The sequence below is a fragment of the Oreochromis niloticus genome, linkage group LG8, assembly GCF_001858045.2.
Source record: "Oreochromis niloticus isolate F11D_XX linkage group LG8, O_niloticus_UMD_NMBU, whole genome shotgun sequence".
In the NCBI taxonomy this organism is placed as follows: domain Eukaryota; kingdom Metazoa; phylum Chordata; class Actinopteri; order Cichliformes; family Cichlidae; genus Oreochromis; species Oreochromis niloticus.
Window position 1 is genome coordinate 7,870,162 of NC_031973.2, and position 27,508 is coordinate 7,897,669.

At 39.7% G+C, this 27,508-nt stretch overlaps 1 long non-coding RNA gene across 1 annotated transcript in view; it reads right to left on the reverse strand.

Moving 5' to 3' along the window:
* Nucleotides 1-546: 546 nt before the first annotated feature.
* Nucleotides 547-27,508, reverse strand: part of LOC112847663 (uncharacterized) — a 32,050-nt gene continuing 5,088 nt past the window's right edge. Inside the window, exon 2 of the long non-coding RNA XR_003221356.1 lies at nt 547-616. This is a non-coding gene — a long non-coding RNA (uncharacterized LOC112847663). The remainder of the gene's footprint in view (nt 617-27,508) is intronic.

Sequence of the window (27,508 nt, forward strand, 5' to 3'; positions counted from 1 at the left end):
TCACTGGTAGAAGCAAAGAAAGCTTCCTACTCCAGGTTATAAACAAACAAAGACAGTTGCTGAGAGATAGAAGGAAGGAAGGAGCTCAACAAGCTGCAGGACATGCTGAATAAATCTTTAAATTAAATAAATCTTCTGCCCCTTGTGACAAACTGGGTGACACCCTGACCACAGAGGTCTGATGTGAGACACAGAAAGGAAGCTGATGAAAGAGAACACCATCTACTAATTTGCTCACTTCCCTTCAAAAAACACCTCGCACACATCCAATCACATTACCTTGTTATTGTCACATATATTGCGTATATGCGTGAAATGATCAACCAAAAAGCTGTAGGGAAGCTAAACACAAAATAATATATGTAGAAAAAAAAGTATTTGGGCTCAGCTTGCTGTACCGTGTGTGATCTGTGATGTCAGTGGGCTTGTGTGACCCATAGAGACTTGCCTGAGTGACGTTGCTCAGACCTTTGTCCAATAGAAGGTCAAGTGAGGGAACACAGTCGATGCTTTGTGTGTCAGTGGTTCAATCTGTCATGTCAAACCTGAGCTCCCACTTGATCTTTGATGGATATGGATGTTATACAGGCCCAACATGAAGGCTTTCTAGTCCTTTCTGTTAGGAGAACAAAAGGACAGGCAAAACACAAGAGATCAAAAATAATATAACGTAATAAATGGCTGGCTGAAAATAGGTTTATGAATATAAATGCTGCTTTTTTATTGCAGAAAACCCCCCATATTGATTCAGTTCAATTTGTAAAGATTAGAGCTGTATCTTTTTGTTGAATGTTTTTTCCACTCAAACCCTTACACAACCCATCCAGAATATCCTCAGTGGCTTTAGTAAGTTCTTTCTTTCACGCGCAGAGAAACACGATGAGGGCAAGGGAAAGAGCTCGTGTTTATTTTTTGAAGTGTCCCTTGATAAAGGTGCTAGAGTGTATGACAGGGTGCAAGAGAGAGATGGAGTGAGAAAACGAGGATGCAAAGAGAAATGGGGGAGAAGTAAACTACAAGCTGGTTGACAGCCCGGGGGTTTCTCCATCACTTTGCAGCCATGTATGGAGTTAGAAGGGAGCCGTGCAGTACCCTGTGGAGTAGCCCCGATGACAGGACCTGGGAGAGGTGTTGTCACCCCTTTAAGCACGCAGAGAAAAAGGCATTAGTGGCTGAAGGGGAAGAGTGGTGACAGTTCTCTCCAGGACAGGAGACAGAGCAGATAGGAGGTGATGGAAGCTTCTCCTTAAGGACTTCCTCAGGTGGGGGGTGTAGAGGTTAAGAGTCTTAGAAATTACAAGGAAATTACATATTACCAAAAAAAGCCCTGGAGGAAGAAGTTCACTTTGATAAAAGGATGCAATGTATCACTCAAACTGATAGGACAATGGATATTAAGTGGATTTATAGGAACACGAGAACAGTGAAAGGATGGTGGGAATATGTGATTTACAAGGGGAGGAAAAGGAATAATGACACAAAGGTGATACAAAAGCAAAATAACACTGCAGTCCGACTGATAAAAAGAAGAGGAGGCTAAAGAACAAGAAAAAAAAATGGAAGATACAAGGTGATGAAAAGCAACATGGACAATGAGCAGAAGGAAAAAGACAGGAAGAAGAAATGAGTTGAAAAGAAATAAGGTTAAGGAAAAGAAGAATGGAGAAATGGGAACAATGAATAACAGAATATGACAAAAATGGAAAGGGCAAAGAATGGAACAGATTGGGATTGAGGGAAGTTGGCAGGAGAGGAAGAAAAAGCACAAAGCAAAAGATGTAACGATAAAGGAGAGGAGGAAGAAATAAAAGCCCTAACACGATAGATCAACGAACACGAGGAAAAGAGGAGCAGAAAGGGAAGAATGGATTATAAAACCCAGGGAAAAGAATATGATGAAGGAAGATGAACAGAAAACAGGAGGAACAACTATGAAAGGGGACGTGAAAAAAAAGGACAAAATAGAAATGAAAGAAGGAAGAAGACAGGAAAAATACAGCCCAAAACTTGGTGATGATTGAATGTTCACTATTCAGTCTGTGGCCTATGGTGGTGGGAGATAAGGATAGTTAAAGGGACAAATTGAGGATATTGTCCTCCGGAACATCTTGGACAGGGCACTGCTGAGGTCAGGCCAGCATCAATCACTGAGAGTTGGCCACACAGATCTCATGCCTCTCTGGAGACCATTACAATGGGTTCACAATAGGCTGTGGCCAGCCTTGTCCTGGCCAGTGGAGCCAATGGGGGTGGGGTGGGGTCGGAGTGTCTTGAATGGACAGTGGCCATCAGTGACCTACTCTTTATTGGTATGCAACAAAATGGACAGTGGTCAGTGATGTGGGGGGGTTGTGGGAACAGATTTAGTATTGGAGATGATCTTGGTCATGATGGTTTGTTTCACAATGAATGGAGGATTTTCATTTTAAACATTGTTGTATGTGTGTGGGAATTCTTGTTTTTATCTATACAAGTGTCCAAGTGTACTTTGAACACCATAAACTGGTTGTTTTCCCCTTTGTTCATAAAATTACCATCATTTCACATCCTGAAACTGTTAGAGAAGCTATGCAGAATGAGATTAAACATTCAAACCCAGAAATGCATGATAGAATATCATGAAATGACTCATCATTTCCTCAAAATATTTCTTCCTATTTTTCCTTGAAAAACACTTAAACACTTGAAAACACTTAATTTGAAATAAAGAGTAGTCTTAAGAAATGTTGCCTGTGATGAATCATTTATGAATTGTTGGCATCTATCAAGCCATGTAGGTTTGTGCAGAATCAGTAAAAATACTCTAAATTTCAAAACCAGTTGATTTAGTATTTCACAATACTATCACTCCCTCATTTGGTCGGTAACATAATATTATGATTGGTATTATACTGGAAACGGGAAACATTAAGTAACATTTTTAAATGCAGGGACTTTCTATTTGGATTCCATGTTTAAGTGATTGCATGTGAACACAAAAGATCCACTCAGCCCCACTGGATTTTCTCCCACACTATGTCCGTCACTCCTGATGGGAATACCAACCGATTTGCAAGTCATGCTATAATTCCTGCCGTTTCACCTTTCCAGTCTTCCAGCTCTCATAATGGATAAAACACCTGATGAACATCCCCCCCGATCCGCGCTCCCCTGGGGCTCAGACATTTAGGTCCCGGCCCAGTGTTTCACTGTACCCTCTTTGTATTCTGTGAATTCCTTAAGTCAGTGTTTCCTGTTTTGTCAAACTTTAACATCCCCCGTATGTCATACAGACAATACTTTCCTTTTTAAAAAAAAAAAAAAAACTGCTTTTCCTCATGTTCTTGTTCCTCTGCCTTCCGTAAGTTACAAGTTAAGCAGAATTTAAGACATCTTAAGTCTAAAAAAGGGGGGGAAAAGCTTTTTCTAGTATTCAGTATCACAGTGTAAAGATGAATGAAAGTGCTGTGCAAAAGTCTTGAGCCACCTCTCACATATTGTAGGCTTGGCTGCTTTTTCACTCATTTTCAGTCCAGTCCTTGTACCTGACCATTGTCAGAAAATGTTCTCCTTTCTTTTGTTTGCTAAACTACTTAAGACTGACCTTTGAATCATTCAAACATAATAGGGCACCTAACTGAAGGGATGAATACGTTTTGTGTCTATGCATAACATATAACTTTGCAAAGAACCAATTTTGAAATTGCAGCTTTAGGTACTTTGTTACTAAAGATACAGATGTTGTGAAAATGGTTGATTTCTTTTCTTATTTCTTTAGTTGAAAAAAACACCAAGGATAACACAGTTTGAGAGGCATAAAATAGTATTATTGCACCAACAAGATGATTCCCAGAGAGCTGTTAGCTGAAAAGTTGACAGATCTTGGCCTTAAGAAATAGGAAAGAAAAATACGGCAAAGATCTGACACAGGACCCAAGATGCATCTGGCTCTTCAGTTGATCCATTTATTGTTCACCAAAGTCTTATCAAAAATGGCCTCAGGGAAGAATAGCTGTCAAGAAGCTATTTTTAAGGAAGGGAAAGAGGGAGAAAAGGCTGAGGTATGCCATATTGCATAAGAACTGAACTGAAAGTCAATAGCAACAGGTTTCATGGAGTGATAAATCCAAATTTGAAATGTTTGGCTTAAATGGTTTAACAAAGGAGGTCAGAAGTGAAGCACTGAGTGTTTACAGTCATCTGGAAACATATGGTGGAGGCTCTGTCATGGTTTGGGGCTGCTATTCAGCTAAAAATCTTTTTATCCACATTATCCACACACCCAAACACAATGCTATTATGGTAAAAGCATACCTGGATAGAAAATCACGCATATACTGTTAGTCATGGATTGGCCTCCCCAGAGCCAGGACCTCGAGATTGATGCAATGTGGAATCATCTACACAGAAAATGGAACCAAAGACAGCCAAAATCCAAAGAAGAGCTATGGAATGTATTTAAAGAACCTGGAGAACTATTCCTAAAGACTACTTAAAGAACTCGGAGAATCTCAGAGAGTTAAAGCAATGATGTAGGATAAAGGTGGTCATACCACTTTTTGATCTTCATGCTTTTTTGCCTTTTATGCTGTGTATAGTTGCAGATTTCAGTATATCACTGCAATTATTTCTCATTTTAGTTGAAAAATATAAGTGTAGCTTAAGACTTTTGCATGGCATTGTCTTTAAACAAGTAATTTTCTTCACAGTCTCTTTCTCTTGCAGGAAAGATGGCAAAACCTATGAGTTAGAAAGACCTTACGATGGAACATTGTGTTATTTGAATAATTTCTGGATTATCTTTAGTCTTCTTTCATTGCATTTATCATGCCTCATCTTTAGTTGCTTTCTATGCTTTCTTTTTAGTTTTATCCAGTTCTTTTCTGCTATCTCCCCCTTGCAAGCATCATTACAGTGGGGTGAAATCTAATCTCATCTATTAGAGCAATCTGGAGCCAGAAGCAGGAAACCATCGCAAAATGTGGCCCATCTTCAAACATAGTCAATTTACAGTGTTTTCAGCAGCTAAAATCAGATCAGTCATTAAATGTGAAGGCGACTTTCATGTGGCTCATTACTATCTGGCTGTGTGATTGATCACTAAGAGTTGCACAAAAAGTTATTTTATGGTGATTGGAATTAGCTACGCTGTGACTTTCCATATACAAATTACTTTGCCATCACAGACGTTGGAATTAACTGGTCATTTCTGACTGCCTTTAGCTAAATTATCATGAGTAAGAAAAAAAAAAAGAAAGAAAGAAAGAAAGGAAACCCCAAATATTTTTTTTTAACTTTTGCATGGTTCTGATTTTCCACCTCATTTAACATCTTGGAACTAATAGAGTAAGCAGTTCATGTTCAAGGGGAATACATTTAGATTTATTTGAGTGTTGATAGACAGAACTTAATGCTAATCAGTTCCTTACTGAAGAGCTCATTGCTCCGTGGCTTTTAAGTTTTCTTCAAATCCGTTCATGGGCTTATTTTCGTATGAACGTTTGTGAGTTCACTTGAAAAAGGAAGAGTGCTGGTATTTAGCTTTAAGAGCTCAACTCTGACCCTTAACTTGTTCCCTTTGAGCTGATTGCATTAATGATGCCTTGCATTTTACTAATGCATTTTTCTCATCAGTAGAATATAATGTGTGCTTCCAATTACTAGTCAGGCTCCCAACAGCTGTAAAATGCATCTGGATGAGAAAGCCATACACCTGTCAGGCTAAATTCCTAAATGTACTTGCTACTAGTGTAATTGGTTTTGTAGCTGCTAGAATACATCACATTATCTTCTTCTAGGCAAGAATGCAAAGATACTGCTTTCAACCTCTTAGAGTTCAGCATAAAATTAGTTTAGTTCTTTGTAAGTTGGCGTTAGTGTCTAAATTGTGTTGAATTGTTACCAGCTGTAGACTCGACCATACCTAAGAATTAATACAAGCCTCGATGAAAAGGTGCTTCTGCTGGTATTTACACAAGATTAATTTCTTAAAAAACTTAGCTAATTTTTTCACATTTCTGACATTCTAATAACAAGGAAGCTGACTGTGTGAGGTGATGGCACTCGATGTTGTGTAACTGTGTGTACACTCTGGTCATGGCTAGCGGTGCAGGCTGTTCTAAATTGTCAGATCGCTTTACTCAAGTAGTATTATGACCTCTTCAGTGCAGCCTCAGAACTCCAACATGAAAGGTGTTTGAAGAAAATGTGACTGAACTGACCTCAAACCAAGGTTAGAATTCTGTGGTTGATAACATGAGACAAAGTTGGCATTGATTTGTAACATTTCTTTAAGTCTTCATTTCATGTGGAGGGCCAAAAGTGCCAAAATTAAATAAGCAAATAGATCATGAAATAAGTAATTGAATGTGTCATAATTCATTAAAATCTAAAAAATAATTAAATACCTGTTGACTTAAATATTTATCATTAATTTTTAGCTGAGAATGTAGTGGCATAGTCTTTAGATATCTGCTTGATGTGTCAAAATACAGCCTATTTGCAAAAGTGCTCCAGTGTTTTTAGAGATGTCAGGTCTCATTAGCCAGCTTGTCTTACCAGCTATCAGCTGACCGGGCAGTTGGAGCCCATGATACCTGCCAAGAACAGCCTGCTTCCGGTATGCTGATTTCAAAACTCTCAATGGAGGGTGAAACACTGTATATAACAGCAGCAACAACTACTAACTGATGGTCATCCAGGAAGTGACAGAGTAGTTGCTTCAGTCACTTCAGTTTAACTCGGGACCCATCCACTGTTTGTTTGTTGTCACTTGAAGTCACCTACTGTCATTGACTTTCATGGTAACAACTTTGCTGAAAATCACTTCCCTTTATGTCCCTTTAGTCTAAGCTTGTAAGCACATGGTTATGATTTTTAACTATAGGACCATTTACCCAAGAGGAATATTATCAAACACCCTCTCACCTGCTTAGCATTAAAATGAGCTTGCCACTGTGAAAGTAGCCATAGCCATATCAAGGTTTCTGTCTTCATGTTACACAAAAAATGAACAAGATGTATCCACAGAACTTTTGAGTATCACCATCAGTTAAATACTAATGATACCCATCCTTGTTTTGAAGGTTCTGATGAGTGTGTGAAATGTATCCTTATACCATCCTTTACTTTGATGCATCATTGCCTCATCTGCATTCAGACCTGTCAGTGAAATTTGTTGGCTTCTCTGTAAATTTCCATGCAAAGTTTGAAGTTGAAGAGAAAGTGAGGCTCGCTGAAATATTTATATAGAGCATGCTGTTACTTCTGCATGAGCGGACCCTTCAAGATGAGTTGCAGTTAATTTGAGCAGAAAATACATTGCCTATTAATATGTGTATACTATGAATATTTAAATGCTTCTCTCAGTTGTGTCTGACACTGGGGGCAGGTGATGTAAGCCTAACATGGAGTAGGAGCAAATAAAGGAAGCTCTTTTCTCTCTGTCTACGTAAGGAGTTTCTCATTTGAACTTCTTTGACATTTGGGCTAAAAGAAGCACGCTGAGTATCTGCTAAGCCAAAACCTGTATGTCATTTTGCTGGCAGAAAGCATTTGAGGAGGCTAATGTAAGGCATACCAGCAGAGTGGGCCTAGGGCCCTTCCAAATGAGATTAGAGAGCCTCACATATGGCTGCTAATCCTCTTGATTTAAGGGCCAGTTAAAGCATTTCCCATTAACATGTTTCCAGTTCCTTTTAGATAAAGCCGTTTTTATGTTATTATTCACTGGAGGCAAGTCAATTTCATTAATTAAAGTAGGCCTGGTTCTTACACTTTGCCTCTCATGTATTCCCTTTATCAAATCAAACAAAAGCAAACAAGAGGCAACTGCAGAAAGTATCGCCTTTAATAAGATTGCAGATGATAGTATACACATACATACATACACTTGTCCAAGATTAGCATACTGCGATAAATCCTGTCCCTGATTGTGTTGATACATCTCATGAAACATTCACATAATCATTAAATGTGCATAAATTATTTCTCACTAAAAATAGGAAATTTTAAACTGACATGTTCAAATTTTCTGGGAGAAACTGACATTCCAAGAGGAAAAACATGTGCAAGCACAGTGAAAACACCTCCGCACAGAATGGCCCAGCCCACTTTGAAACCCAACAGTATACTGCTGTAAAGCAGGACTGCTAACCACTGAGCCGCCTTGCTGCTATATATGGTGTTTGATGGTTGTTAGTTTTAAAGCACAAATAAACTCGCCTACATCAGCGCACAGCCCACTGCCAGATTTCGTGTGAATGCAGCACTTTAGTATTTGTGTTCCTCACATAAAATGACCATTACTGATAATGATAAGTAACAAATCATAGACTATTTTCTGGCTTTAATGTACATTCTCACACATTATTTAATAGGAATTTAATATTTTGCAGCTTTCCTAAGTGTCCAGCGTCCTTATTTAAACTTAATAGGTTTGTTTTTCTAACTTCCAATATTATTTTATTGATCCCTGTTGGCAAATCATGAGAAACAAACAGAGGGAAGAGGAAGGAAAAAACAGAGAAACTTCCAAATCGACCAAAAAAACAAAACAACAAAAAAGGAGTGGGGTGTAATAGAACCTATCCAGCTCATTGGTCAGGCATTTCCTGACAGGCAGCTGTGTGATGAGCAGCTGGTTAGGCCTGCGCACTGACACTGATCACAACCTGGCTACAGGCAAGTATTTCCTGTCACAACCTGAAATTACTGAAAGGTGGACAGCCATCTGGCCAGGCCTGCAGGCACCTATGGGCTTACTGGACCAAAATATACTTATTTACTCACTCCAGAGAACATAATGGCAACTTCAACTTGTTTTATTTTTGCCTAGCAACAGACTCCTAACAAATCATTAGATATTTTTTTACTTTAACCTGCAAATTTAACTCTGGGTATATCTTCATGATCTTGTGTAATGATATAAACAGTAATTTGGTTGATGGATTTCCCTATATTTGTGGTTTCAACACAAACAGGGGGTCAGAATAGCAGAACTTAACCTAACTTTCTGCTTGCATCATCTAAAGGATTACTGGGACCGTAATGGGAAAGAATTTGATTCCTGTGAGGGGAAAAATGAAAAGAGATCTTAAATTTAGCTCTTTTGGCACTTGTTTTGGTATATGTTTTGACAAAGATCAAATTTCCCAGCACTGGTGTTTTATCCTTGGATCATTTACACTCAAATTAAAATAAGCATACGTGCCTGTATACTGAATGAGAACTGATCAAAAACAGCCAGAGGCTCAAAATGTGTTTCAAATAAACAATTCCATTTTTATATTAATGAAGATTAACAGCATAATGAGACATCTTCTGAAATAATAACCAGAGCACGTTATCTGTAATTATCAGTGTTGAAAAACTCTCCGTCTTTTAATTATTCAATTATTTAATGTGAACAAAGAATATGGATAATGAAACTCGCTGAGGGTAAACAGGTTCAAATGCCAACCTGCCAGTACATGTAGGAAGTAACACGGTGCAGATGGAAAAGCAGAGGGACACGGGCTAATCTTTGCCCCCCGCACATTTAGCCATGTAGTGCAATCTGTGAGCCAACAGCTACCGAATTAAGTGGAACACTACAAGCTCTTTTTAATGTTAAACCTGTATCAGTAATCCTCTCACATTCCTTCTGCTGTTGGATAACTGGAAATAGGTAAGCTTTTTTTTGTTTTTGAAGTTTTCCTTTTTCAAATTTTGAAAATAGTTTGATTTCAGAAAATAAGCATAAACTCAGTTTAATTTAAATTTACTTTGCATTTTAAGAGTTACGTAAGGTAGCAACACAGACTTTTTTGATCCGCCTAATCTTCCCAGACTGTCCTTTTATGAACTCCTCAAAGTCTTTGCTCTTCCCAGTCCCTGAACTTTAAATCCTGGCATTGAGATAAACCTTGGAGGAAGTTTGGCTTTCTTGCACAGAACCTTTTGACCGCTGATTAGTATTAGTAAGTCTTCCTTTTTTTTAACCTTTTCTGCACATTTCCCCTTCCTTCTTGTTCTACTGAGTCTCTCCTTCTCTTATCTGTCAACCAAAGTCATGAGCAAACTTTGTCATTCTCCCATCTTAATCCTCCCCCTCCTTCTCTTGCATCATTTCAGACTCAATGGAGGAAACAGTCGTCATTGCCTTCTCTTGGTGATTACAGCATGTCTCTGTCTCCTGTCTGGCTGTCTCCCCCTTTCGACCCCCATCATCTTACCCCCACAGCCCAGAACTCTTACCTCAGCTCTCCTGGCTGGCCTTATTAGACCCCTGCTGGAGCAGGGGTGTGGGTTTAATGGGTCACTTTAATTGTGGGCTATCCAGCCTTACTGATGTGGAGAAACTATGTTATGGAAAGTTCAGAGCAGATTTTGTTAGTTTGTTTAAAAAAAAATCACAGCTTTATGATATATAAAATTATAAGGTGGTGGTGGTAACAGTAGTATTTACAATGAAACTTCTGAAGACGAGGGTGTTTTTACTGAACAAATAGTTTGTTCAAGAAGTCTCCACACTGACCAAGAAACACCTTTTAGTTCAGTGCAATAACATCTGCTGAGTTAGAGATACAGGGTGGAAATATTGAGCCAACAATGCTAGAAAAGAGCAGGGGAACTGAACTAGATGATACCCAGCCACCTGCAGTGACAGATGCAGTGGATGAAGATTGTGGACAAACTCAAGGTAGGCACCCAACCAAGAGCACCACTCCCCCAGCTCAGCGAGTCCCATCAGATGTGAACACTGCCCTTTGCAGCATCAATACAACCAGTGTAACTGAAGCCACTGAGCTCATATATGCCACTGCCACAGTAATCCTAGAAGCACTTGGATCAAGGATGCAAGTAGAGGAAGCCCCCCCATGGACAATAAGGCTGGAAGCCAAAATCAGACAAGAGAATGTTAGTCAGGTAATTGAGTTGGAGAAGGGTGTCATGAGAGACAGGTACTGGATGAAAAAGAGGTACAGGGTGATGTACATAACTGAGGCTCTAGAAACTGCCAAACAAAGGCTCACAGCTCTGGACACTAGGCTGAAGAGATGTGCCGGAAAAGCAGAAGCCAAGAGAATAAATGGCCTCAAGGGGAGAATAGCACAAGGGCAGACTCACCCCGAAACTTTGGAAGACCTTCTGAAAGCCCTATTGCTCAAAACCACTTAAAATACAAGTTTAGTTCCTTGAAAAGCAAAATACAAAGAAATAAGATATGTATCAAGAGTTTTCACAATACTTTCCATGCTTGTTAATGTCAAGAACTGAGTTCGTCTTTCTGATCGACAGGAATACCGTATTATTTAGAAGTTTGAAAGCAAAGTTTTCTACATTACTGCATGGCCGTGTTCTGCCACCTGCAAATAGATCGTCACAGCTGCTAGTGGTTACTTAACAGTGAAACTATGTTTTTAGAACACTTTACGTAAGTGGTCTTTGTGCTGATAACATAGGGACACAATCCAATCCATCTCATCTGACAGTGAGAAATACTTTTACATCAGGCTTGATTTGTAATTTTAATCTGTCTGACATTTATTTGATGTCTCCTCTGACTGTGTGCTATGTGTGTTAAACTAAAAATGTTTTTTTTTTCTGATTTGAAATTTAGCAATCCTTCATATCGATCTACTCTCCTCAAAGAGGGTATCAAAACAGTGGTAATGTACAGCACCATGGCAAGTCTACAACATCCACTTAACTTATTATTGTGACCAGACCTATTAACAGTACCGTGTCCAGGTTTTCTTAGCCTCCAGGACACAAACACAAAAGTTTGTGACTTGGGTGACATCTTACTAGATAATTAGACTCCCACCCCCCTTAATTAGTGTAATGAAGTAACTTTATTAACTCCTAAATTTCTCCGTTGTGCTTGATAGTGCAGTCCTAGAGCAAACTGAAAAAGTAGATAGATATATATAGATATAGATAGATAGATCTATCTAGATATCTATCGAGAGATCGATTTTAATATATATGGCTCCTGATAAACTTTTTCCTAGTTTTTATGAGCTTAAATTTGTGAAGTTGTGTACTGCTGCACATGTGAAGCAGAAGAATTTTGAGCTCCCAGAAGAAAGCTGGCCATTAATGCTGTTTGGTATCATTAGGCCACATAGGAGGATTGTCCCTCTTTTGCATTAGGGAATTATAGTCACCGGTAAAAGGGCTAGTTATGGGAATCTGGGGAATCCCAGAGATTGTTTTTGGTATGAAGGGGATTCTGAGGGCTTCTACAGGTGGTACTGTAAAGCACCACACCTGGCAAGACAGGCTAGACAGAAGTGCCATAGATAATGCAGCTGGTAGCAGTATAATCAAATAAGTGAGTTTACAATGTGAATGTAAAACAAAAACATCTCAAACAGCCATTTGTGCTTCTAAACTTTAGTTCTGGGTTTTGCATACAAGGGGATGTAAATCTGTGTCACATTGCCTTGCGTATATATTTCCACAAGTTAATCAGAAAATGAACTGCATGAACAGCTCCCTGCAGACCTGTTAAAACCCTCAGTGTGACCATTAATCAAATTAGCAGGGCTGGTGTCTGATTTGATAAAGTGTGTTCACCCTTTTCTGGGGAGCAATTACCTTCACATGTTACATGATGTAATTTCATCAGCCTTTCAAAACAGTTCTCTTTTTTTGGTCTTTCCAAGTGAACTGGATGAAAGTTGGCATGTCGTAAAGGCCTGACACAAGATGAATGTTTCAGTTTCAAAACATCTGCTTCATTTTCATCAGCCGTTGAATCACATCCATCACGCATCACAAGCATGTTATTGGCTCATCCTAAGGGAAATTCCTACTATTCAAGGGAAACTGCACAGTACTTTCAGGTGAACGAGGAAATCATTCATGTGTACTTTTATTCCTGATTGCCTAATTAGTTTTTCAAACTTGTGGAGCCAACTTTATCAGTGTAATTACAATGTGCTAACTAAAATTATTATTATTGTTATTATTATTATTTTTTACTCAATCCGTAGTCTTTGAATCTTTTCGTATTCATTTTTCTTTAGTTTTTGCAAACATATTTTAATTATATTTTTAATGTTTGATTTACAATATTTAAGTTGTTTGGATCAGACAAAACTCAGCGGACCAATATAAAAATTGTGTAAAAAATAAGATGTCATCATTCAACTATGTTGTGCTTTAACTTTGATTATTGATTAATTTGATTATTCGATTGTGTGTGTTTGTGTGTGTTGTTGTTTTTTAATCTGCTTTTTGGAGAATTAAGGTTTAGGCCTCAGTCACACAGGCATAGACACTAGCCTAGTGACCACCTGGTAACCACTTGTTTTTAGGGAAAGATGTGTATTCTCCAGCCAGTTGCACGGTGGTTGTTAGCTGTCACCAGGTTTAACTCATCACAAAAAATGCGCTGCACCAAAAACCTCCTTGTAATTGTGTTTCAGATTGCCATAGCCACTAGTTTGCATGGATGATACTACTGTTGGGTGAGGTAAACACTTATCTTCCACGCAAACTACAAGCTGACCGAAGCAACCTGCCTAGCGACAAGAGCAATCACAACAAGGTTTTTTTGGAGCACCAACTTCCTTGTGACCAATTTCTCCCACTGACAACCTTCAGCAACCACTTTCCAAATGGGTGGTTGCTGCATTTTTCCCTGTCAACTGTTAGTTGGCAGGGGGCCATCAACTGGTCTCTAGGCCCGTGTGACTGGTGCCTTGGCTGGCAACGTGTCACATGGACTGCAACTTAACTCTTCAGGGTTGCTATTTCAGTGTTAATTAAAGCAGGGTTCGTGTAACCAGTCAGTAGGTAACTTTCTAGAAGTACTACATAATTAAAGTAATGTAAATTCAGAGTAAACAACTTCTTTGACTTAATTTTTTTTAAAGGCGATGAGCTTGGACATCTTTTTAAAACAGTAACAGCTAGTTACATTTTATAAAAATTCATATTGGGAAACATAGAACAGGAATTTTCTTTTCCAGCACCTACATAACTTTGTGTGTTCCGATGACAAACATTACTGCATTTATCTTGTAAAGGCTTTTGTGTAAATCCACCAAGTTTCCCGGTTTTACATCAGTCTTTATGGATTATTTAGTGAGTTGCCTGCATCTAATTTAGGCCTGCTTTAAAACGTGATCAATGTACTCATTAGGCAATTGAGCATGTTCACAAGTCCTCCAGCTGAGGCTGAGTGAAACATTTTCCTGGGCAGCTGTTATGGTGCTGCATTGTTATGGTGCTGGTCTTCATTCCACTGTCTTATTCTTTAATCCTCATAGTCTCAAGTTCGTTCTTCCCAAAACTATTTTGGGCTTACTGCCACTTTTTGTTGACAGAACATTAAAAGATGGGCTTACTGTTTTTTGTTTTGTTTTCATAGAAAGTATTTCCCTACTAAACCCTGGTATGAGCATGAAGAGCAAAGTATTTTTGTTTGTCACAGTGGGACTCTGGGGTCTATCCATCACCCCTGTCAGTGGCCAAACTGCAACCTCGCATGAGTTACCACAGACACATCTGCAGAAAATACGCCATGAAATTGTGTGGCTCCTTCACCAGTGGGGCCATCTGCTCCCCTCCCACCTTCAGCCTTCTTTCCTGCAGTCCACTGGGGCTCCATGACAGTGGGATGGCTTTGCCCAGCCTTTTGCTTCAATTTGGTTGCTTATATTATTACTGCCAACTAGTTTAAACACACACCTGGCTACAGTCCATGTCCACTACATGGCTGTGGGTCTCTGAAAGACACATTAGTGGGATTTCTTTTCTTTTTTTTAAAAGAAGGACTTAAGTTAATGTGGAACTTATTCAAACAGAATTCTACATTTCTTACAGCCATCTTTAGGATTCTACTGTGGTTGATTCTTTGTGCAATCTTGTTTTTTGGCATTAACTATGTAGGTAAACTGGATGATTTAAACAAATGGGCAGTGACTCATTTGGACTTTCTGTCACATTACTGAATTAACATAAAACAAATCTAATTTTACTCACTGAATTGCTAATTAATGAATTTTCTTAACAAAGTGTAGTTTAGTTTAAATACTAAACTACACTTTGTAGTTTAAGTACGAAGAAGAATTTCGCTAATCAAAGGTAAATTAGATTGTAAAAGAAAAGGTGTAGTCTTCATTCTCTACTACCCATTTGGGGCAGTGGCTAGCACCATTACCTCACAACAAGAAGGTGCCAGGTTCCACTCCACCATCTGGCCAGAGTCTTTCTGTATGGCATTTACATGTTTTCCCTGTATCTGATTGGGTTCTTTCCAGATTCTTCGGCTTCCTTCCACAGTCCAAAGACATGCAGTTAGTGGGGTTAGGTTAAATGGTCATTCTAAGTGTGAATGCGAGTGTGAGTGGTTGCCTGTCTCTCTGTGTTACCCGTGCAACAGACCGGCAACATGTCCAGGTTGTAGCCTGCCTCTTGCCCTGTCACATTTGATCATTGATATGCATTATGTGCTTATTTCTGCTGATGTTAAAAACTTTCCGCAAAAATTCCTGCAGACTCTAAACGTGTCACTCTTTTATTATATTAGGATTTTTAGAGATCATGCACATATCAGCTATGTTATTGATTCTCACTGAAAATAGAAAGGGCAGGCATCATTATCTTAACAGTAGGTAGCAAACCAGCAACAACACTTCAAAAAGTGGAAAGCAGTGACTCACACCTTACATGCTTTTCAAACATGTTGAGAAAAAAAAAGTCCAAATATTGGACCACCTCCCGCTTTTTTTCCTTCTGGCATCCCCATTGTAATCAACCTGCCTGCATGAGGACGGCACCAGAGGAGAGGCTTTTCAGCCACTGACTGAGATCACAACACCCAACTCTGTGTGTGTGTGTGTGTGTGTGTGTGTGTGTGTGTGTGTGTGTGGCAGGGATATTCGCGTTTGCCAGAGATGATTCATTGGTTGGGAGCAAAAAAACCTCCAAAAATGCTAAAGAAATAGAAATGTCTGAGCCATTTCTCACTGTCGTGTCTAGTCCTAGGAGACCATCCTACATTCATCTGAGATGATCATCCGCTTGGTCTCATTTTGCTTCTGGAACCAGCCACTCCATCCCCAGTGTCCTCTCTTGCTGGTGGCTATAGGCTCAGGTTGTCTCACCTCTTCGCCCCTTGTTTCACTAACCATGCATTTATAAGTCACATGACATTAACCTTTGTCAGCTTTCTTGCATAGTTTGTGTGGTGATTTGTGGTTTCCTCTTTTCTGTCCTCTTTTTTTCCTCTCACTCCAGTGGCTCTCCCTTACTGGTTCTGCTTGAGGACTACTCCTGTCAAAGGGGAGTACTTACTCCCCACTGATTACTCATAAAGGATCTTATGATACTTGGGCTTCTCTCTGTGTTTTAATCTTAAAGTACACATCTTAAGTTAGCTTTTATTTTAAACTAGTGCCTTATAGATAATGACTGACAAGGGTTTAGAATCATACCCTGTATTGTCGGCTATACTCACAATATTAAGCTACAACATCTTCCTATGTTGGACCAAGGTCAGACTGGACGCTGCAGTCACATACTCTATTGCATTTTGCTGGATAGCCTGTGAACTTGAGAAGAAACTGCAACAGCACAATACAGAGACATTTTTGACATACTCTAATGTCAGATCGCTTATTTCTTCATATTCTGTTTCAAATTGTAGATAAATAAACGTCTAAGCATCATACAATTTGTTTTAAAAAAGACACTTGTGTTTTTTCCTCTCCCTACACAGGAAACATTTGGATTTTTCACGGTGGTACACATTCCTTTTTTCATCTGGTTTTCAGCATTTTTGTGTCTTTTTCCAGGAACCCTTCATTTACCCGTTTGTGTAGTTAGGTTTATTTGATTGTTATGGTGTGACAAGTTGTGGTTTGGTCTCATTTGTGATTTCCTCTAACAGCCTTATGTGGTGCAGCTGTAGCCATTTCACCATCACTTTTGTAAAAATGTGACTTTTGCTTGGAAAAGAATCTGCATTTTTAACCTTTTGTCTCTGTCAGACGTTATTAGTTATTCACATGGCCCAATCTGTCTTCTATCCTTATGGAAGACAGATTCTCTGCATGTGCTGGGTGCCCATCTTTGTCTTGGCAAAAGTGCAGCGCTACTGCAAATAATTGATGTCCTAATAGAGTGGAGTAATTGAATAATGGTCCCAGGTAATGAATTTAACACATTTGGTCTGAGACACCCCTCTTAGACAGACAGTTATTATCTGCTCAAAGATCCTGAGGCCAGAGTTGCCAATTACATGCCACACAACTCTCCAAACCAACGACAGAAAAAAGAAAGAAAAAAATGAAACAACTGCCAGCCGTTTTTACTGCCTGTCTCAGAGGACAGGCACCATGTCCGTCTTTATGTGTGTGTGACAGAAAGAGGGGAGGGGCAAGAAAGAGCGATTGAAATGAAACAATCTGCCCCTTATGTCAAATCAGATTGGAACATTCTTGCCATTTCACACCGTCTAGCCTATATTATTTGGAGGACTTACGAAAGGCAATCCAGTGTAGCTGCAGGCACTGCATGTGGAGAATGCAATCGTTGTGATGCGAGCTCAACCTTAACCAAGCCAATGACTGAATTCCCCAATGCCTCTATATGTGAATGTTACGAGCATGCTTGCCCTTATTCTTAACAAGGTTAGGCATTTTTATTATTCCTTCTTAAACAGTCTGTGTTTTAGCTGGAACTGGAGCGATCTCCAGGGCACACACCTCCCCTGCTCAGGTGTCTCTCCTTTGGGGGTTTTGGCTCCCTTCTCCCCCCCATCGATGGTTTGCTCCTTGCTGGAACGTGGAGTGGTATTTGCGGTTTTGTAACAGGATCAAAACTCACCGGCCAACCAAAACAAAGGGAAAAACCCTAATCCAAATTTACTGTCTGAACAGATAATTCAAATTCTCATTTCTTTCAAGCATTTTTTGATGTTTTTTTTCCCCCCTATCAGTTAACTGCTGTGTCAGAGAACTATGTGGTGCGATTTATCAGAGGACGGGAGTTGGCGTGCTTTTCTTTTGATCATATCAGGGGAAATTGAGTGCGTCTGCTGATATACGTGATATTGATAATTTAATTAAATTTATAACCTCTTGTTTGAAAGACATTGTGGGGAAAAAACCCAGCAAAACATCACAGTATATTAACGTTTGCAAATGTAGTGCAAATGGGGTAAATCTCAGTATATATGTTGAGACCAGATTGGATTTTTTGAAGAAAATAGGTCTTGATATTACATTGATCTTGGTGGATTAGCTCAGTTTTAATTTATTTTCAATGTACAGACTTGAGATTCTCACTTTTTCAGAACTTTAAAGTTATATTTTAATAGCTTTTTAACAGCTTTTTTGTCAGCAGACACTAATTATTAGTGGATTGAATCTACAATGTAATATAAAAAATGAAGAAATGCACAGACATTATCTGCCTTTTTCATTTCACCTAAAGCTATAAATGAACGGAAGCTCTTTCCAGGTTAAATCTGCATTAATGAGTTCTACACAAACTGCTGAGATTTCCTTTATAGATCGCTATCAGTCCCACATCTTTTCTGAACACCTGGCGAAACACAAATACAACCCACACACAGACTGCCCCCACCCGTTACGAGTCGGTGCCTTTGAACTCCAAACGCACATGGATTCGTCACAGCTGAGGTTGTTTTCCTCCCCCCTGCGCCTTCCACAGTGCAGCTGAGGTAACTGCATTCCACTTGTTGCCACATTTCCTGTCTGCACCTGTCAGTCAAAATCCCTGAAGTGTCACATTGTGTGCAGCCCGACCTTCACATTAACACCGCCCGCTCTCGCCACCCTTCATATGATTCTGATATACCTTCACCGTAACCTCAAAGTGGAACCTGAAAGACTCACGCATGTGATGAGGTCAGCTATTTTGTAACACGCCCACTGATAACCTATCATGTATTCTGTGCTTTCTTTTGGGAAGTCCAAAGTGATAGATGAAGAAAAAAACATCTATAAAAGGGATGGAAAAGGCAGTGGTTGATTCCTGAGTGATTTCATTCTCTTGAGCTCTGTCCCAGTACAATAATGCGGTTGTTTTTTCATTGGTTACTGTGCTTTGATGCTACCCTGCAGGCTTGTCCTAAAAATTCCATTGAATGCAAATGTAAAGTGTCTTTTTCTTTTCTTTCTGCCTTTTTTCATTTTTATTTTGTACTTTTTTTGTTGTAGCACAAAACCCAAACCATAAAAATGTCCTTTTACCTCCAGTTGTTTATAAGTCTTTTAAAAAAAGGTTATTGGTTAGATGCATGTAAAGAGCCTGGCAGCACTTGTAGTAAACAAACAACAGAGCCTGATGGGTATGGAGATGGGGTGGAAAAAGCAGCCAAAACATTCATTTGTTTGAAACTCACTCCTTTATAAGTATAACTGTCATAAGTAGTTCTTTTAAACTTGGCAGGGAGTTTAAGTTGTTCAAGCTTTACAATGAAAATACTGAAACTGTTTTTTATTGCACTCACATGTCATTCCAAGCGTGTATGTATGTTACTAAGTAAATCAAACCAAATGAACTGAATATATATTTATAGCTTGTATGTACAGTAAGAACAGAAAGTTTGTTTGATACACATTGCCAACCTTGAAATATGCAAACCAGAAGGCCACTTCATTATGATCTATTATGTCTCCTGAGCTGTTTCTCAGGTTTATGTGGTTTCGATAAACCGCAGAGTGAAAACGTGATTGGCAGCAAAGTAAACACAGGTTGAAACAGCAGCGGATCGCTTTCTGCCTGACTTTACATTATGTTTAGTAGCACATTGCAAGTATTCAGCTGCACGGGCACGGAGAGTTGTGTAGTGGTCATTTTTGCTTGCTTGCATGTGAGGTTTTGTGTCCCCCATATGCCTTGTGGAGCATATGAAGACAGATGGTGTTAATTTTGGGTATGTCATGCAAAAATACATGAATGATATTCCCTAAATAATCACATTAATACCAATTTCAAGATATTCGGACTTTCCAAGAGGCACACGATCAGCTCTTTGCCTCATATTTGTACTCTGTTTCAAATAATGGGTATTGCAGAATGTGAAAACAATGTAACTAATGATGAGAGTGGAAAAGCAGGCAGCTGTGGCCCAACAGGTAGACTGAGTCATCACCTAATTGGCAGGTTGATGTTTTGGTCCTAAACCCCTTGAGTCAGCTAAAGTGTCTTTCAGTGCCCCAAATGTGTCAGTCATAAGTCTGTGTGATAGTTAACATGTGGTATTGATGGCCTTTACAGTGAAAGCATAGTATGGATTTGTGCATATAATGGTGAATGTCAATTTTAGAGTAAAGCACTTTGACAAGGCTGTTTAAATTTCAATTTATCCTTTAACATTCAATTCAATTTTATTTACACAGTAACAAATCACAACAACAGTCGCCTCAAGGCGCTTTACACTGTAAGGTAGACCCTACAATAATACATACAGAGAAAAACTCAACAATCATATGACCCCCTATGAGCAAGCACTTTGGTGACAGTAGGAAAGAAAAACTCCCTTTTAACAGGAAGAAACCTCCAGCAGAACCAGGCTCAGGGAGGGACAGCCATCTGCTGCGACCAGCTGGGGTGACATTCACTAACAATAATCATTTCTAGTTCTCATAATGGAAAATAAATGAGTTAAATACCTGAAAATGTTATTTGGATTACATTTATTTTTTGGCAAATATTACCTAGATTTACTCGATCCAGCTTTTTCCATGTAAGAATTTGCTTATTTTCTTGGTTTTTCTGTAGCTGATTACTGATCTCTGCTATGTTTTGGACTGTTGATCAGACAAAAGTGGAAATTATTAAAGGTATCAGTCATATTTGCAATGTAATTAACAAAACAATTTAGTATTTATTATAGAAAAGCACAAAACAAAGCAGCATAAAAATGTTTACACACATCTGTCTAATACGCTTTTTGTCTTCTAGAATGACATCAGTGAGGATTTTCATTGTAATGCACTTTTGAATGATGACTTTTTTCTTTGTTGCTTTGCATTAAGCAGGTATTTTCACACAGTGCACACACAAGCGCACACATATTTGCAGTGTAATAAAAAAAATTAGAATTAAAAATTTTTAGTACGGTTGCTGCCAAAGTTTGGAAACTCTATTTCCCTGTGTGCTTGGATCTGTTTTATATTAAAACTTTCTTAGAGAGGGAGAGCTCGTGTATCATTCAGGAAACCCAAAACATACATTTCATATTTTATGAATTTGCGCCCCATGGTTACCTTTGTCGATCTGCTGAGTCGACACCAGTGCAAAAACATCTCATGCCCTAAAGACTAACAATTGGTTATGATCACTAATGAACCTTTTTCATTCCTAATCATAAATAGTCACTCCAGGGGACCAATGGGTGATACCTCATGTGTAAACATTCACTATACAGTAAAATCTGATATTCAGCACATTATCTGATTAGGGCTAAGTTTGCAGGAAAAAAATTCTGTAGAATTAAAGAAGACAGAGAAGTAGCCCAAAAGCAAAAGTAACACTGTTTCAACCTGGAAGTGAGCTTTGCTGACTTTGCAGCCAAAATGAAATTGCTACACCTTCATCTACTTCAGTGGTTATCCTTTTGTTGTTGCTACGCCACACATCGCTGTGTGTTTTCAGGTTTCAAGTGAAAGTACAATCATCCATTTCACTCTCTTGCAAGGATCCAGGAAATGTGCAAAGACGGTAGTGTGCAACAGAAACTGGACTCGCTCAAAGGACTGAAGAGGGTGTTGTTTTGATGTACAGTCATGTAAAAAAAAGTCTTCACAACAAGTAATTGTTTTATCAGTCTCACATCACTGTGGAGGAATTTTGGCTCGCTCTTCTTAATGACATTGCTCTAAATCATTGAAGTTTGCAAGCATTTGTTCATGTACAGCTCTTTTAAGTTCGTGCCACAGTAATTCAATCATGTTAAGGCCTGGACTTTGACCTTTGGAACAACTTGATTATTTTCTTTTTGAGCCATTCTGTTGCATATTTGAAGGTGTGGTTGGGATCATTGTCCAGTTGCATGAACCAGTTTGCACCAAGCTTTATCTGTTTGACAAAGACCCTCATATTTGACTCTAAAATACTTTGGTATAGAAAGGAGTTTGTGGTCGACTCAATGACTGCAAGGTGCCCAGATCCTGTGGTTTCAAATCAAACCCAAATCATCATCCCTCCACCACTGCTCTTGACATTTGGTATGAGGTGAATCGCTACCTTATCGTGGTGGTTCGCATTGCCGGCAATAAGTCGGACTCGTTCCCGGTGGGTGATGGGCTCTGCCAGGGCTGCCCTTTGTCACCGGTTCTGTTCATAATTTTTATGGACAGGATTTCTAGGCGCAGCCAAGTGGCGGAGGGCTTTCGCTTCGGTGGCCTCAGAATCTCATCTCTGCTTTTTGCGGATGATGTGGTTCTGTTGGCTTCATCAGGTGAAGGCCTCCAGCTCGCACTGGAACGGTTCGCAGCCGAGTGTGAAGCAGCGGGAATGAGGATCAGCACCTCCAAATCTGAGGCCATGGTTCTCAGCCGGAAAAGGGTGGAGTGCCCACTCCGGGTCGGGGATGAGTTCCTGCCCCAAGTGGAGGAGTTCAAGTATCTCAGGGTCTTGTTCGCGAGTGATGGGAGAAGGGAGCCGGAGATCGACAGACGGATTGGTGCTGTGGCTGCAGTGATGCGGATGCTGCACCGGTCCGTCGTGGTGAAGAGGGAGCTGAGTGTAAAAGCGAAGCTCTCAATTTACCGGTCGATCTACATCCCTACCCTGACCTATGGCCACGAGCTGTGGGTAGTGACCGAAAGAACGAGATCGCGGATACAAGCGGCAGAAATGAGCTTCCTCCGAAGGGTGGCTGGCCTCTCCCTTAGAGATAGGGTGAGAAGTTCGGCCATCCGGGAGGGGCTCAGAGTAGAGCCGCTGCTCCTCCACATCGAAAGGAGCCAGTTGAGGTGGTTCGGGCATCTGACAAGGATGCCTCCTGGGCGCCTCCTGGGTGAGGTTCCGGGCATGTCCCACCGGGAGGAGGCCCTGGGGCAGACCCAGGACACGCTGGAGAGATTATATCTCTCGGCTGGCCTGGGAACGCCTTGGTGTTCCCCCGGATAAGCTGGAGGAGGTGGCTGGGGAGAGGGAGGTCTGGGCTTCTCTGCTTAGGCTGCTGCCCCCGCGACCCGGTCTCGGATAAAGCGGATGAAGATGGATGGATGGTGTTTGTGCTGACGTGCTGTGTTTGGTTTTTACCAAACGTGGCGCTGTGTATTCTGGCCAGACTTTGGTCTTCTGTTGCAGAATCTTGTGGTTTGTTCAGAAGCAGCTTTACAACCCTAAGCCATGCTGCTATATTATTTTTAGAGAGAAGATGATTTCTCCTGGCAACCATTCCAAATAAGCCATACAGTGTTTTTTTGGTTTTTGTTTGTTTTCCACTGAATATTGTTATGACCTTTGTTATTTATCATGCTAACTGAGTACTGTAAAGTTTGAACTGAAGTTCTTGTTTGTCTATCCATCCATTCAGTCATCATCCACTTTCCCTTTCAGTGTTGGAACCAGTGAAGTTCCATTCACATTTATTGTGTGGAGAAATTGAGAAAATTAAAATAAAATTGTCAGTAAATAACAAACAAACAAATAAACTATAATAACAATAGCTTAATTATTAGCAGTGCTGAAAACAGACAAAGAGTAACTGGTGCATTCATGGCTTGCCAGGCAACTTTAACTTATCACTAATATCCGCTTCATGTTTGGTGATGACCCACAGCTGCCAAGTGCAGATAGTGTTGGAAGGGAAGGAGGCAAGGAGCCTAGAGGATAGAGACTGAGGGCTGTGGTCTGGTTGGCATAATACTGACATGCCTTACAGGGATGCCCACCTGGCTAGCCTTGGCTCCTTCTCTGTACCTCTGGGTGAAGGGGAGATAAGCCCTGAGAGGCAGTCTTTATCCTCTCCAGAGCCCTTAGGGCCTGAGAGTTTCAGAGCTTCCTGAAAGGAGGCAGAGGTTCTTATCGGCCTGATAAGCCCATGCAGGAGCCAATTGCTCCAGGACCTAAATGAACATGAGAAGAGAGAAGGTCAACGGGACTAAGGAGGCCGGGTGTGATCAGGCTTGTCAGAAAGTGCATATTTTGAAAAGACAGGAGGAATTATCAGAGGAGGATAGTTATTTTATGTAACACACAAACTTAAAAAGTCACATTAAGCTGGAGGTCATGTAGCAACTCAACTGAAAAGGATAACGTTCTCACCTGTATCCATCTTTATACTTACCCTTCACTTGAATGCCAACTACATACCTGCAAAATCTTGTGACTCTACCTGGGATGATCACAGCTCTATTGCACCGATGAATTCTTGACATTTAATAAACCCACAGTGGTCAAAAGTACCTCAAATATCCCAAATGTCAGTGTTCCCAGGACTATATATATTTTAAAAGCGATTTCTTTATTTAACGTTTATTTTTCCTGGCACAAAAGGGAGAATAACAAACCCAAAATGAGTACATTTTGGCATTCTGGATGGCTTCTTATTAAAAAAAGGTGAAAATTCTTAGAAAGAAGGAACAGAGCTCTGCCGTGTCTGTCAGAGCAAGTTTAAATGTGTCTATTATGATTTTTGGGGTTCCACTAGCTTGGAACAGCCAAACCCACAGATAATTTAGGATTTTCCTCAAGTGATTGATGGATTTTGTCTAATGTTGTGGACACTTTCAGACAAGGCATTTTCTCTGTGGATGTGCCCACCAATACAATTGATAAGGTATGAGATCTTTTTTTCATCATGAAATGGATATAGTAAATGAAGCTGACACAGACTCAAAGCCGGGGCACTAGCACATGACTGTACCCCAGACATATGTTTAGCTGCAATAAATCATGATATTAGAAGTTGTCATGGAGTTAACATCACTTTCACACAGCATTCATTCACTTTTCTGACATTTGGAATTGGAGCCAGATACATTTTCCCCAATGCCAGACAAGTAGAAGCGAAGAGAAATGGTAATGATAAAAAGAAGTTGGACTTGGGAATTACCAGACATGTGGAGGAAGTAAAAGTGAAACAGGTGAGCCATACTTCAAGTGAAAGTGGCCGGTGAGATGAGCTGAAATGGCAGTCTGTATTCAATTTGAAATGCAAGTCTGTTCTATTATTGTTGCTCTGTTTGGACTGGGATGTCAGCAGATATTACTCCGGTGCATCTGTATGGCAATGAAGACTAAGTGCTTTCCACTGTTAACACCTACTGCACGCTTACTTAGTGGACATTTCTTTGCATTTGAAAATGTTACATAAACTACATGTACTATATGGTCTCTCTCCTTCTATTTGACTTGCTTCGGATTAATAGAAGCAGGTGTATTTACTGATATACATTTTGTGACATTAAAAAAAAAATCTTTATATAGGGTTAGGCTTCCAACAACATACAAACCGCATGCTGTTGTTGATATGCTGAACTACCTTAAAAGCCAAAATATTTTCAGATTTTAAGATTCTCACATGGTGATATTAGCGATTCCCTAAGTGAAGTAAACCTCTCTTCACTTGAGGGATTATAGTTATGATTAGTGGCAATAAGGGAAAAAGTGTAGGAGGGAATAGGGTGAGGGATGGGGGGGGTGAACTAAAAGGTGGCTTCCTTTGGTCTTGAAAAAATATTCTTCAAATTATTTAATTACGGATAACCCCCTTTAGCGAACTCCTCTGAATTCTTTTGTGGGTTTCCCTTTCCCCCCTCTCTAAAGTCAAAGCTGGTAATGATTCCCCTCAGCCATTTCAGCTCTTGTTTTTCATCTCATACCCAACTCCCTGTACACACCTCCCAACTATTGAAGTCCTATGTATGATTCATTTTGGTAAAATAAGATTTGGAAAAAAAGTGTTGCTATGTAAAACGCATACTTTAGGGGATACAGTGACCTGCTGAGGACTTCTTTATCTGCTTGTGTTTCTGTAGTTATAGTTATTATATGAGGGGTGCAACTTAAAGAAGTCAGAACTTACACTTGTTATCTTTCTGGTGATCCAACACAGATATTTCTCTGAAGACTGCTCTGATGAGGTTGGGCCTAAATGTATGTGGCTTCAAAACCAGTCCTTTTTCTCTAATCTTTGGATCGGCATTGAGAGAAACGATCTCCTCCCCAGGCTCTTTATTCTCTCCCACATGTGAAACTTCACCGTAACTATGGGGTATCTGTAAATCATCTTCTTGTTTGGGTTTGTCCGTAGGAGGCTCTTTGCTTCTGTAACTTTAAATCGTCTTCTGAAAAACACATTCTCAGATCTTTGAGGATCCTAAATATGACAAGTAAGGGATTTAGCTTCCTTCTCCATTTACTGTGTGAAAAAAGAAAGGGCCACAGCAGGTATTTCATCAAAGGATTTTCTTACATACACTATCATTAATAATGCTCTTACAATAATTTTTAGATGACATATTTTTACAGAAATGTATCCAAAGAAGTGTTTTGACTACTAAGGTTTTCTATTTTATAGCTACCAGGGTTGAGTGTCTTTCAGATCAGTGGCAGCTATTAAACGATCAGTGCTGATAGTCATCTTTATAACATGGTTAATGTGTTTCCTGGAACTTCTACCACCAAACTACATCATTCCTGTCCTGATTTCTTGACAACATGTCTGTAGCTCACTTAGCTATCAGATTTGACGTGCATGTCTTCGATTAATGGAATCACTGAGCACTAGCATGACCTTTGCCAGATGCCAGCTGTTTAACTGTTGTGTGTTGCAACAAAAAAAAATACTTATGTATGCATTTGGTAAATATAAAAACTTTCAACAGAGGATGTGATAAAGAGATTACACTAACAGCCATCCCTCCATTTTCTGCAACTATTTAGGCCTTTGTTCAGTTAAAATAATAAATACATCTCTATATGAATAAATACATCTCCAGAGTTGAGTAGACATCCATCTATCCAGTTGTTAAGGGATGATGTATGAACCCTGCTTCCGGGTCCAAACTACTCTGCGTTTATTAAGGCTGTTGTGATTTTAACATGTTTAAAATCACAGTTTTAAATCCAGCTTCACTGTGCTAATGCACTAATATTATACTAACCATAGCTGTGTAGCTAGCCACCATGTAGCACATCATTATATACCAGCTAGTCCAACTTCAATAACCCTACAAACATCACTGTTTTCTGTTTTCATTTATGTTGGAAGTGATAGCAGAGCTGTACGTTTTAATTTTTTCAGAAATCCCTCAGAACATGGTATATCATCTTTAGATGGAAACTAGCGAGCTAACTCCCTGCTAACTTCGAACTACGTAAAACTTCCTAAATTCTGTTTTCATGGATACCTGGATGTTAAACTTAATTGTAGACCAGCTACATGGATCATTCTATTACAAATGAAAGAATTTAGACAGTTTATAACTCTCAGTGATGCCGCGGTGTTCGTTTGACTTTAGGACCAGAAGCGGAGTTTGGACACGGAAACGGCTAATGATGTCAGACTTGAAGACTGGATAGAATTAATTATATAGAATTT